At 53.7% G+C, this 13640-nt stretch overlaps 1 long non-coding RNA gene across 1 annotated transcript; it reads right to left on the bottom strand.

The window, feature by feature from the left end:
• Positions 1-7463: 7463 nt before the first annotated feature.
• On the bottom strand, positions 7464-11997 carry LOC144382479 (uncharacterized). The gene is made up of 4 exons (XR_013449472.1): positions 11771-11997; positions 10088-10188; positions 8909-9107; positions 7464-8370 (listed from the first exon to the last, which is right to left on the bottom strand). It is a non-coding gene; the product is annotated as an uncharacterized LOC144382479 (long non-coding RNA).
• Positions 11998-13640: the final 1643 nt, after the last annotated feature.

Raw genomic sequence — 13640 nt, 5'->3', positions numbered from 1 at the left:
TTCCTGTTGGGTGGGCCCCCTTTAGAGAGCTTTCCTAGAAGCCTCACGAAGCAACCCCAACCTGCTGGAGAGGCAGGAGCTGAGATTTCAGCCCTGTCCCTCACCAACTACCCGAGGGCTGGCGACCAAGGAGGAAGGGACCAGCGGGTACTGGGGAGGCCACCAGCAACCTCTGCCACAGCATCTGAGGCCAATTCTCTGGGTGGTTTGGGTCCCCGGGAGCCTGGAGGGGGATGGTTCTACGCTCAACGTCAGCCCTCAGCCACCCTGTGCCATCCTGGCAGCCGGCGGCAGAGCCAAGTGGTCCGTGAGGCCTGGGGCCTGAAGATGGGGTGGTTCTGGAGGTGAGGCAGGCTTTAAAGGGAGCCGAAGCTGAGTGGCCATGAGCGGGTAGGTGAGGGAGAGGAGCAGACGTGGGCAGCGTGCGGCTCCCTGGGTCAGGTGCCCCGGGAACATCCAGCGTGGCCAGCCGGTGTGGGCATTGCTCAGAGGGTGTCGGGCCCACCTCTGACTGCCTACCTGGCCTCTGTTACCGTGTCCTGAGGGCATGCAAGGCCACGGAAACCTGGAAAGACATAGACACGCTCTTCCCATTGAAAGCACCGAATCTGCATAACAACCCCCTGCCAGAGGCAGACAACTCTTATTATCCCATTTTACAGATGGGAAAACTGGCTCAGTGGTGCTCCACTCCAAGAGGCCGTGCAGGGACGTTGAGCCCTGGGGTTCTTGGTGCAGTGGCTCCCAAAGTGGCTGCCCCAGGTCACAGGGCCCATGGGCTCCCCGAACCCAAAGCCCACATTTCTGTCCAGCGGGCCTGGCAGGGGTAGGGAAGGGAGGCCAGGGCCTCGCGCGGGGACGAGACAGGGAGGGCGCAGCTGAGTCCCGGCCCTGTGCTGGAGGGCCTTCTTAGAAGTGTCTTTCTGGAGGGCGCCTGGGTGGCTCAGTCAGTTAAGCACCGGCCTTCAGCTCAGGTCGTGATCTCGGGGTCCTGGGATCGAATCCTACATCGGGCTCCCTGCTCGGTGGGGAGTCTGCTTCTCCCTCTACCCCTCCCCCCTGCTTGTGTGCTCTCTCTCTCTCTCATGCTCACTCTCTCTTTCAAATAAATAAATAAAATCTTAAAAAAAAAAAGAAGTGTCTTTCTGGGGTTGTGGTCACGTGTTTTTGGCAGTGGCTGAACATCTCGACACTCTGAGGGTCACCAAGCTGATGGATAGCCAGGTCTCGAGGCTCCCGCCCCCCAAGGATAAGGAGAGAAGTGGACAAGTGTGCGGTTTGGCTGAACTGAAGAGTCTTGGGGTTGCAGGATGTGAAATCAGCCTTGTTTCTTTGCATTTCTGTGGGTTTGAGCTGACTCCAGATCTGACACCCTGTAGGTCACTAACCTCTTGGTCAGTGTGTGATGGTGGCGGTAGGTGGAGGGTGGAGGGTCTCCAGTCTGCTCTCTGCTTTCTCTGACCAGAGTTGTTTCTAGAAGCAGCACTTCCTCTGGGTACCCCCCGGGGAGCCGGATGTAAAGATGAACGCCCTTCCCATCCCCACTGCCCAGAAAGGGGTAACCTTATGGATTTAGGAACCTGGCCCGCAAGCACCCACCAAATAGACATTTGACGCCTATTTTTAAAAATAACTTTATCGAGGGCGCCTGTGTGGCTCAGTCGTTAAGCGTCTGCCTTCGGCTCAGGTCATGATCTCAGGGTCCTGGGATCGAGCCCCACATGGGGCTCCCTGCTCAGCGGGAAGCCCACTTCTCCCTCTCCCACTCCCCCTGCTTGTGTTCCCTCTCTCACTGTGTCTCTCTCTGTCAAATAAATAAATAAAATATTAAAAAAAAACTTTATCGAGTCATATTTTATATGTTGTCTCATTCACTCATTTCAAGTCAACTCAGTGACTTTTTAGTGAATTTACCCAGTTGCGCGGCCCTCAGTGATGATTTCAGTGTCCACTACCCGGATAAGATCCCTGACGCCTGCTTTCTCCCCACCTCAGGCAAGCACTCGTCCGTTTTTCTATCTTTTCTGGACATTTCACATCAATCGATGATCCCATGTGCTGTCTCCCATGTCTGGCTTCTTTCCCGGTGCAGAATGTTCTCGAGGCTCATCCACGGCATAGCCCTGGGTCAGCACGCCATGGCTAGACCACATTCTGCCTATCCATCCACCAGCTGATGGACATCTAGGTGTTTCCCATTTGGGGCTTTTTTGAATAACGCCTCTGAGAACATGTGTGTGCAGATACATTCGGTCCATTACTTCTAATGCTCACAATCCTGTGTCTCAGGTCATCCTGTGGATGAGGACCCTGAGGATCTTAGAGATTCAGTAACTCATCCAAGGGCACACAGCTACCACATTTTATCAGTTCTAGACAGTACTTTTTTCCATTTTTTCTATTTCTGAAACCAGGATGCGTCTTATGGTCGATGGTTTGTCCCAGCTACTCGACAGCATTTCCCCCTTCCTCGGCGGTGTGCGAAATACTAGTATAGTTTACAGCCAAGGGCATCTTAAACTTGTTGACATACAGCATTTAGGTTCACACTTCATGAGTCGGGATTCTTGGCGGCCAGGGACAGAAATCCAACTCAGAGGGGGATTTATTGGCGCCATGGTGGGGAGGGATCCTGGGAACAGGTCACGGGGCTGGAGGAAGACCTGCTGGCCCTTGAAAGTGGGACTCGACTGGTTAGGTCTCTGTCCATCCCTCTTCTCCGCGGGTCTCTGCCTGTCTCTGTGTGTGGATCTCAGGGAAGGACTCTGATCCGCCCTGCCTGGCTCATGTGGCCACCTCTGATCCTGTCGCTGGGGCCTGGGGACTGGGGTACTGCTACAGTCCGAGCTGGGCGGACATGCCCTTGCTTGTGGCCGGAAAGTTGGTTACCAGAGGAAGGCGGGCGGGAGCGAGTGAGCAGGGCGCCACCACCGTTGCTCCCCGAGGCTCCACCCCGTGTCACTGCAGACCTTGCGGACTAAGAGGGTCTTCAGAAAGACTATCTGAAACTTATGGTTCATTCCTTCTGTTGTGAGGTAATGTTGGAAAGAGGTTAATTATACCTCCAAGAGCTATGTTGTTTGAAGGATTTAATAAAGTGATGAAATATGCATGTAATAGACTAGCTGTAATTAGGTTTAAGCTTCTCATCAAGTAGAGATTTGTTTGCAGACAGTTGTCTAATAGAAACAGGAAAGAATCTTTTAGGATTTGCTGTGTTGAATTTAACCCCAAAGGACTGGCTTAATGCATAGCCATCTCCTTGAACTGTGTACGGTCTCTTCCGCGTCTCCCCAGAGGGTCTGGCACTCTCCCACTTCCGCCCTTTGCCCCTCTTTCCTTTATCTGAACTGCCCGAGCCCCTTTCCCGATGGTCCACATCCCACCTTTGATTTAGTGTCTCTGTCTCCACCCCAGCAGGAGTCCCCCTGATAGCACCATCTGAAGGCCAGCTCCCCCCCTCCCAGCTTCCCACGGCCCCCTTGCCAGCACCGGTTATGAGTATCCTGCTATAAGTAGCAGGATAATTTCCTGAGTATTGGTTGGGTTTTTCCTGCCTGTGTTTTTATTGTCCCATTTTAGGAAGTAGCCAGGCTCTCCCGCGCCCTTGGCTCAGGGAAGGTTAAGTCACAGGGCTTGAGACTCTTACTTCCAGGGTTACTTGGGTCGAGGCTAAGCTGCTCTCACAAAGAAACCCTGACCCGGTCATTCAAAGCAGGTAGAAGTTTCTGTGTCGTGTGTACCAATGCCAAGGAAGGCAGAGTGGCTGAAGACGGGTCATCCAGGGGCCGGGGCTGCCCGGATGCCCTTGTCCCTCCATCCCCTAGAGGACCATCCTCATTCATAGGGTTGCAGCTGGGACCTCAGCTCACGGAAAGGGGAGCGTTTAGAAGAGCAGGTGCCCAGGGCTGGGACACAGCGCACATTACTTTGGCTCACGTTGCGTTGTCGGGAATCACATCAGAGAGATACATCCAGGTGCCGGGAATGCTGGCAAATGTGGTCTCTGTGGGCGCTGGCCTGGACGCCCTGCCCGTAGAGTGGGGAGAAGGTGGCGGGGGCCTAACTAGCAAGTTCCCACCTTCTCCTTTCTGGCTTTAGTGTCCTCAGAGCCGGTGTCACTGAGCAGGTAATGCCGGGTGCCCAGTGCGGGATGGGGGGGCCGAGGACAGGGTCTGGGGACAGAAGAGGGCCCTGCCCCAGTTGTCTGTTCCTGCGGAATAGACACCGCAGATCTTAGTGTTCACCAGTGACACAGCCGGCGGTGCTCACAAACCTGCTATCTGGGCAGTGCTCGGTGGGGACAGCTGGCCCCCCTCTGCGCTGTCCGCTCAGGCCTGGACTCAAAGGCTGGTGGCTGGAATCACCGAGGACCGCTCCGTCACACACGTGCAGGGGCTTGGCTGGGCCCACAGCTGCACCGGTGGCCAAACCCCTACACGACGAGGCCTGTCCCGGTGGCCGCTGGGGCTTCTCCCAGCCTGGGGCTTGGGCCCTGGGAGCTGGCCTCTGGGGAGGGGTCACTTCGGAGTCCACCGCCTCTCTCCTGCCACATCTGTTCAGCACAACCAGGGGCCGAGAATGCTCAAGGGCAGGGGAATCAGTCTCTACTTTCTGATGGGAGGAGTGTCAAAGAATCTGTGGGCATATTCCAAACCCACTACAGGTGCGCGGAGGCTACTTGCTGTCAGTGCCGAGGAAGGGGACAGTATTTCAGGGGCTGGCTGCTTGGAACACGGTAGGGGAGACAGGTCCTAGACATGGGAGCCCCACCTCACACAAGAACCCCAACTTCTTTTCCTTCTTTCTTTCTTCCTCCCTCCCTCCCCCCTTTCTTTCTCTTTCTTTCTTCTTTCTCTTTCTTTCTTCTTTCTTTCTTTCTTTCTTTCTTTCTTTCTTTCTTTCTTTCTTTCTTTCTTTCTTTCTTTCTTCTTTCTTTCTTTCTTTCTTTCTTTCTTTCTTTCTTTCTTTCTTTCTTTCTTTCTTTCTTTCTTTCTTTCTTTCTTTCTTTCTTTCTTTCTTTCTCTAACCCCAACGTGAGGCTTGAACTCATGACCCTGAGATCAAGAGTCACATGCTCTACCAACTGAGCCCACCAAAAGGCCCCAAGAACCCCAACTTTCTAAGTGGCATGCAAGCAGCAGAGCCTCCAGACCTGTAGGGACTGTGTGGGCTGCGGGCATGGGAGTCCCAGCTGACAGCATCATGGACCTAAGACTATGGATTGGAGAGGACCCTGGGATCATGACCCGAGCTGAAGGCAGATGCTTAACCATCTGAGCCACCCAGGCGCCCCAGCAGCAAGTCCAATTTAAACTGACTTTAAAAGGGGCGCCTGGGTGGCTCAGTCGGTGAAGCGTCTGCCTTCGGCTCAGGTCATGATCCCAGGGTCCTGGGATCAAGACCCGAGTCGGGCTCCTGGGGAATCTGCTTCTCCTCTGCCTCTGCCCCCTGCCCTCTCCCGCCCCCCACTTGGGCTCACGCTCTCTCTCTTTCTCTCTGAAATAAACAAAACCTTAAAAACAAACAAACAAACAAACAAAACCAAAGAGCTGACCTAAAAAAAACAGTGCCTGGTTGGCTCAGTAGATGGAGCATGTGACTCCTGATCTTGGGGTCGTGAGTTCAAGCCTGACATTGGGCCTAGAGCTTACTTAAAAAATTGAAAAAATTTAAAAAGTTTTGGGGCTCCTGGCTGGCTTAGTTGGTAGACAATGTGACACTTGATCTCAGAGTTGTGAGTTCAAGCCCCACATTGGGTTAGAGATTACTTTAAAATAAAAAAAAAATTTAGGGGTGCCTGGGTGGCTCAGTCAGTTAAGCGTCTGCCTTTGGCTCAGGTCATGATCCCAGGGTCCTGGAATCGAGTCCTGCATCGGGCTCCCCGCTCAGCGGGGAGTCTGCGTCTCCTTCTCTCTCTGCCCCTCCTCCAGCTTGAGCTCTCTCTCTGTGTGTCAAATAAATAAATAAACTCTTTAAAAAAATAAAAAATAATTTCAAATAAAATCTTAAAAAAAGAAAAAGTAAAAAAAATAAACTGACCTTAAAAAGTAAAGGGACCCATTCCTGGGTATCTACCCCAGAGAAATGAAAATTTACATTCACGCAAAACCTGTGCACCAATGCTCATGGGAACTTTACCCCGCCCTCAAAACCCGGCAACCCAGAGAGTGCACGGATCCACGACCCAGCTGACTTGGACCGTAGAGCGCCACTCAGCAACCAGGATGGACGATGTCACAGGCACCGATGCGGCATTGTGCCTAGTGACAGCACGGCCACGTGCCGGGTGAGTCCATGTTGATGGCATCGCGGGGAAGGCATGACTGTGGGGGGAGGGAAAGCATGAGGGATGCGAGGTTGGGGGGTGGAGACGCTCGGCATCCCCAACACGGTGATGGTTACGCGAATCTGCACATAAGATAAAGCTCTCGGGAATGAAAAGAAGATCAATTTTTACTGGACGATAGTCCCTCCTTATCCCCGGTTTCACTTTCCGTGGTCTCAGTGACCTGTGGTCAACTGCAGCTCGGATCAGATGATCCTTCTTCTGACTCAGCCTCAGAAGGTCAACAGTAGCCTAACGCTAGGTCACCTACGGGCGTCAGCTCACCACATGGGCTTCGTATCAACTCACATCATCACAAGAAGGGGTAGCACAGGACAATGAGATATTTTGAAAAAGAGAGAGAACAAGAGACCAGAGTCACATAACTTCTATTACAGTGTGTAATGATCGTTCTATTTTATTATTAGTTATTGTTGTTAATCACTCACTGTGCCTAATTTATATATATATTTTTAAAGATTTTATTTATTTATTTGACACAGAGAGAGCACAAGCAGGGGCACCAGAGGGAGAGGGAGAAGCAGACTCCCCTCTTAGCAGGGAGCCTGATGCGGGGCTCGATCCCAGGACCCTGAGATCAGGACCTGAGCCGAAGGCAGACGCTTCACCGACTGAGCCACCCAGGTGCCCCACTGTACTTGATTTATAAATTAAACTTTATCATAGGTATGTAATGTATAGGAGAAAAAACCAGTCTATGCAGGGCTCAGTACTAGCTGCAGTTTCAGGCGTCCACTGGGGGTCTTGGAACGCATGCCCAATGCATAAGGACTGTAGGTAAATTCAAACACTAAAATGAAATTATGCTTTTCCACAAATGGGGCTGGAGCAACTGGACATCTGCACACAGAAAGGGGACTCTAGACACAGACCCCACACCCTTCACCAAAATTAACTCTAACTGGATCATAGACCTAAATGTCAAACTATAAAATTCCTAGAAGGTACTATAGAAGAATATCTAGCTGCACTTAGGTATGGTGATGATTTTTAGTTAAAGCATCAAAGGCATGATCCACGAAAGAAATTATTAATAAGGTGGACTTCATTAAAATTAAAAGCTTCTGGTCTGTGGGGCACCTGGGGGGTGCAGTTAATTGACTGTCCAACTCTCAAATTCGGCTCAGGTCATGATCTTTGGGTCCTGGGATCGAGGCCCGTCCCAGGCTCCGCGCTCAATGCAGAGTCTGCTTGAGATTCTCTCTCCCTTGCCCTCTGCCCTCTCCCCCACTCTAAGAGAAATAAAATAAATCTTAAAAAAAAAAAAAAACCCACTCTGCTCTATGACAGACACTATCAAGTGAGTGAGAAGAGAAGCCACAGACTGGGGGAAAATATTTGCAAAAGACACACCTGATAAAGGACTGTTATCCAAAATATGCAAAGAACTCTGACAACTCAACAATGAGAAAATGAGTCAGCAGTTTAATAAATAGGCAAAAGATTTGGACACCTCCCCAAGAAGAGACACAGATGGCCACTAAGCATACGATAATATGCTACACATCATCTATCAGTAGGAATTGCAAATTACAACAAGATACCACAGCTCACCTATTAGAATGGCCAGAATCCAAAACACCAGTGACACCAAATGTTGGCAACAGTGTGGATCTAATAGGAACTCATTGCTGGCGGGAATGCAAATGGTACAACCATGTTGGAAGACAGTTCGAGAGTTTCTTTACAAAATTAAATGTACTCTTACCACATAAGCAATCACACTTTCTCATGTTTCCCAGAGGACGTTGACAGCTTAGGTCCACACAAAAAGCTGCACATGGATGTTTATAGCAGATTTATCCATAATTACCAAGACTCGGAAGCAACCAAGACGTCCTTCAGTGGGTGAATGGATACATAAACTGTGGTCCATCCAGACAGTGGAATACTATTCAGCGCTGACAGGAAAGGGGCCATCTGGCCATGAAGAGACACGGAGGAACCCGAAATGCACATTACTAAGCGAAAGAAGCCAATCTGAAAGGCTACATGCAGTCTGACTCCAACTCTATGATGTTCTGGAAAAGGCAAAGCATGGAGACAAAAGATTAGTGGTGGCCAGGTTTGGGGGAGGGGGATGAAGAGGAAGGCACAGAGGAATGCTAGGGGTGTGACAATGTTTGGGGTGACAGAAGGAGGATGGATCCCCAGAACGTAGAGCACCAAGCATAAACCCTAATGCCAACTATGGACTTTGGGTGATCGTGACGTGTCACTGCAGGGTCACTGACTGTAACAGACGTCCCGCTCTGGTGGGGATGCTGACAGTGGGCCGGACTGGACTTCAGACGGTGGGTGGGGGCAGGGGTGTAGGGGAGCTCTCCATACATTTTGGTTAATTTTGCTGGGAACCTAAAACTGCTCTAAAAAATAAAGCCTACGGGGGCACCTGGCCGGCTCAGTCAGAGGAGTGGGCGACTCCTGATCTCGGGGTCTGAGCCCCACGTTGGGTGCAGAGCTTACATAAAAATAAATAAGTAAATAAAACCTATTTCCAACAACTAAAAAATAAATAATGAAATAAATAAAATCATGGCACTTTATTAGCATACTAACTGAACAGCGCAGAGGTGGACAGGGCTTCCAGAGGCTTCTGACATCATCGGGGCTCTGGCAACTTCTCTCCGCTGCTCTCTTGGCTCTTCCCACTTCTGCACGTCAGCTTTGTTCCCACACCGATTTCCCTCGAGCAGATACAGTTCAGGGCTCATGTCTGTGCACAACGCCGTCGTGATGGAGAAAGAATCTTCTTATCCTAACATTTGAAGCAAAAGTCCCAGAATTCTTATTGAACCTGTTTAGTTTAAATGCCTCCTCCTGACCCATTTCCTTGGTTAAGGGAAGACAACGTGCCGCCTGGGGTCACTTAGAGGGGGCTTTAGGGTGGGTTTGATCCAGCGGCACAGCCCTCCCTTCTGCATCCTGGTTTATTGTTGTTGTTCTGTGTTCTGCCTCTCATCTGATTTCCAGTGTCCCCTTTCACCCTAAGGCTGGTCACAGTGAGGTCGACAAGCCTCTCGGAGCCTCACACTTCTTTGGCTGCAGGAGGCGGGGGCCTGTGTGCATGCGGGGGGCACACTTGGAGTCTGTCTCTAAAGAGGGAGGACTCCTCATTTTTTTCGTAGAAGTTCCCATCAGGGACACGTGGCTAGCTCAGCTGGAAGAGCACACGACTCTTGATCTCAGGATGGTGAGTTCGAGATTACTTAAAAATAAAACATTTAAAAAAAACATCCTGTCCACGATCACTGGCTCCAAGTGAGCCCCACGTGTCCCCGCCCTGAGCCTGTGGCTGTCCGGATGAGGCCGGTGCTGGTCCTCAGCCTCGCTGTCCACCTGGAGAGCCCCGAGAGAAGGCAGCTTTCCCAAAGCTCGTGGGCAGCTGGGGACGAGGGGCAGATGCTGTGGGAAGGGAGGACGGGGACACCGTCACCTGAAGAAGGCCACCCTAATTGTGTACGAAACCACCCCAAACCTGCCGGCACAAAACCACCATTTTTCTTCAATGCGGACAGTTCCCGTGGGGTGGGAGTTTGAGAAAACACACAAAAACACAAAAAACCAACAATGATGCAGTCTGATTTTAGTCCAGGATGTCTGGGGCTTCAGGCTGGGGGTGGTGGTGGCTGGAATCACGCGAGCCTCTGTCCCTCGTGCACCCGGTTACAGGGCTCGGTGGAGCCTCCTTGCAGCGTGGAACCCCCAGGGGGCGGGGGGCGGTGTCAGATTTCCTACCTGGTGCTTCTGGCTCCGGCTCACGAGGTGGCCACCATGTCACCCTCTGTAGCGCAGGGTCACGTCTGCAGCCTTCCGCTGACCACGGGAGAGTCGTGAGTCTGTCCAGATGCAAGGGGACGGTAACTAGACTCCCCCCTCTCCATGGGGGGGGGTGGCGAGGCTCTGGAAGAGCATCAGCGTGGCAGATCGGCCACCATACCCTAGTAACAGCTGAAATTAAGTTTGCACCCAGGTTGCGCGTCAAGGGCTGAGTCAGATTTGGATTGGTTTCAAGAGCAAGGACTGCAAAGTGCTATCATGCAGTACCCCGTGGGCCCAGCTGTGCCCATCCTGGCCCCTTGTCCCCTGGATGGTGTGTCCCCGAGGGTGCCCCCACAGCGCTCCGGAGTCTGCAGACAGCGTTTGCATGAAAACTTCTCATTTGCAATCTTGAGTTTTGATTTTACTTATACATAAGAAAAAATAGAATCAGCCCGTCACAGACAGCATTGCTAAGAGCGAGGTTGCATCTATTTAGGTAAAAAATAGTGAGTCTATTTATTTATTTTAAGATTTTATTTGAGAGAGAGAGAGCGTGCAGGGGGAGAGGGAGAGGGAGAAGCAGGCTCCCCGCCGAGCAGGGAGCCTGACGCGGGGCTGGATCCCAGGACCCCGGGATCATGACCTGAGCCAAAGGCAGACGCGTAACGACTGAGACCCCCAGACGCCCGTGAGTGGATTTAAAGAAATACATGAAGCCGTGGTTTTGTTTTTTTTCCCCTCCCCTCCCCCTCTCCCTTCCCCGAAGCCGTAGTTTTGAGTGAGGACCAGAGCAAGCAGGAGAAGTGTCTGCGACAAGGGCGGGTGCTAGATGAAGTCTCTGGGAAGCACCAGTACAAGCACAGCATAGACCCTGGGGCTTTGGAGCAGATCCCTGCCTTTCTGCAGAATGCCGTTCTTCTGGCTTTGCTCCCGGTCCCTGGTAGAAATCGAGGGCCTGACCAGGGCTCATCGAGTGGCCATGCGTGTGCCGTGTGCGAACTTGCTCACCAGGCCGTAGGATGGGGCACGCGCCGCACACACCTCCTATCACGTGGAATGCATTGAGAGGTTGGCCCCCAGCAGGTTCAGAGGGCACAAGTAAGTGGTGTGAGCAGGCGGCTCTTTTCCCCTTAATCCTAGGACCGCATACAAAATTCCCGTGATCAGCTGATTGGCGGGGAAAGAGTTCAGGTCCTGTTTACAGATGGTTCTGCACAATACGCCGGCTCGGACGGAACATGGACACCTGTAGCCCCCCCGCCACCGCCCCCCCCACTGCGGTCTAGGGAATGCCCGAAGGACAGTGGTCAAGGAGATTCTCCCCACTCGGCAGGACCTGGGCCCAGGAAACCAAGCGGCCTCCCCTCACCAGTGCTCACGGGGCCACCTGCTGTCTGTGTGCCCCCAGCGGAGACCAACACTGCGCCCCGCCGTGGGCCCGCGCGGGGACCCAGCAGCAGGTGGGTCCCCCTGGACCCGTCCCATGGTGGAACGGCCCTTCCCGCCCACAAGGTTTCTGCCGGCACCGCCATGCCTGCGTTTGGCTCACCGGCTGTGCTGACATCCCAGCCGCACGGTGTCCGATCAGGGAAATCGTCACCTCAGAAGCACGGCAGCGAAGCGCAGAGGCCCACGAAATTAGCTGGTCTGACCACGTACCTTCTCAGAAGCGGCTGACCTATTGGCAGGTGGAGTGACCCAGTTACGGCGCCTGTGGGAGTCACCACGGTGAAGGCATGGGGCTCCATCTTCCTGGGTCCAGCGGAGGCTTTGACTCAGAGGCCACCATGTGGTGCTGTCTGTCCCACGGGGCCACAGAACATGGGCCTGGGAAGGAAGGGGGGCAGTGGCTGCTATCACACCTGACACCCCACTCCTGGTCCCGACCTCTGTCAGGACACAGAAACCACAGCAGCTGTTGCAACAGAGAACGTCGATCTTAAAGGATTGGTAAGGATTGCTGAGTACGTAAGGAAAACATGTTAACTAGGAACTGAACGAGTCAGAGGAAAACCATCAGGCGTCACGTAGACAGCCGCCGCTCGAAACAGCCAGCCTCCTCGGATGCACGGATTGCGAGGATGCAGGACCTCTGGGAGCTTGAGCGTCCCTGTCTCTGAAACTGGGGGATCGACGCTTATTTCTCAGGGTAGCTGTGATAGGAGCATGAAAACTTAGCATGGTTGCTCGGCACACGGTGGAGAAGATATTCCAAAACCTCTGTTCACCCCAAACATGAAGCCAAATATCCTCCTTTAAAGTGTCTGTCAACCGTTTTCAACATTAAGTTTCTGGGGCCCTGGAAATCTTGGGCTAAGCCACTGTTCTTCATTTCTGGAGAGCGGGACCACTGGCGGGCATCGGCCGAGCCTCCACCCCTGACCCAGCAGGGCAGCGGGGAAGGGAGGGAGGCTCTGAGGAGATCCTAGGTAGAACCTAGCTGAAATCCCCAAGAGAGGAGGTAGCATCCTCTCTCTGGATGTGCCCATTCCTTGGAAAAATATCCTGCTCTCTGAGGACTGCTTTAACCTGCCTTCTCTTGGGCTCGCTGCCAAGTGCTTGATTCTGCCAGGTTGGGGGGACGTCCTGTTAAAACCTCCGGGCAAGGCTGCCTTGAAGGGGATACTTGTGCCGGGGTCTCCTCCTCAGGCCTTCCCAGGCCCCTTCCCCACACCATGGGAGAAGCTGAGCGGGGCCTGTAAGGCGCCGTTGGCAGCTCCCACCCCATGCTCAAGGTCATCTAAATACCCGTCCACCTTTGGTGTCCCCAAGACTTGGCTTCTCCAGGACTTGGGACTCCCTCTCCCCCCAGGGCAGCCCTGCAGGCCTTGTGGTGACCTCCTAGCTGATCTCTTTGCTGCACTCGGCAGGACTGGTTCCTGAGTAAGATCTGATCCTGAAGCCTGGCGGGGTGTCTCTGGTCCTGACCCCTGTAAGTCCCGCTCATCCTCGAGGCCATCGGGAATGACAACCTGGCCAAACGCTCAGCCCCAGCCCCTTCCCTCTGGAGTGTCCCGGAAGGATGCGCCTCAGCTTGGCCGGGGACCTGGGGACTTTGGGGAGCCGGGGGGCCGCCTGGTCATCCTTTCTTGCAGTTCCCAGCAGAGGCTGAGCCCGAGGTAATGACAAGGCCGAAGCCGGAGGATGGCAGCCAGGGGAGGCCGGGGTCCGGTCCCCGGAGTGTCCGCCCAGCTCTGCGGCCCGGTCATTCGGAGCCAGGTTCAGGCGCCTCGACCGGCGTCTCGGTTCCCGAGGCAGCTGAGCACTGCCCAGCTTTGTTTGCCCGGGGCCGCGCGCAAGCCAGCCGACGGCAGGATGGGCGGCACCTTCCGGGCCGCAGCTGCAGTTCGTGGGCCTCCGGGCGGCCACGCACTCGGGCCGGGGTCCCAAACTCGGGGGCCGGAGGGGCTGCGGGGACAGCAAGCCCGCGTCCTGCCCCGGGAGGCTGAGGCCCGGGCGGGCACGGCAGGGGGGCGGGAGCGGCCAAACCCAAACGGTTCGTGGCCGGGGCCCGGCGGGAACATGAGGG

The sequence above is a fragment of the Halichoerus grypus genome, chromosome 7 (assembly GCF_964656455.1).
Source record: "Halichoerus grypus chromosome 7, mHalGry1.hap1.1, whole genome shotgun sequence".
Classification (NCBI taxonomy): domain Eukaryota; kingdom Metazoa; phylum Chordata; class Mammalia; order Carnivora; family Phocidae; genus Halichoerus; species Halichoerus grypus.
The sequence above is the reverse complement of the archived record's forward strand: the minus strand, read 5'-3'. Positions and strand labels throughout refer to the sequence as shown.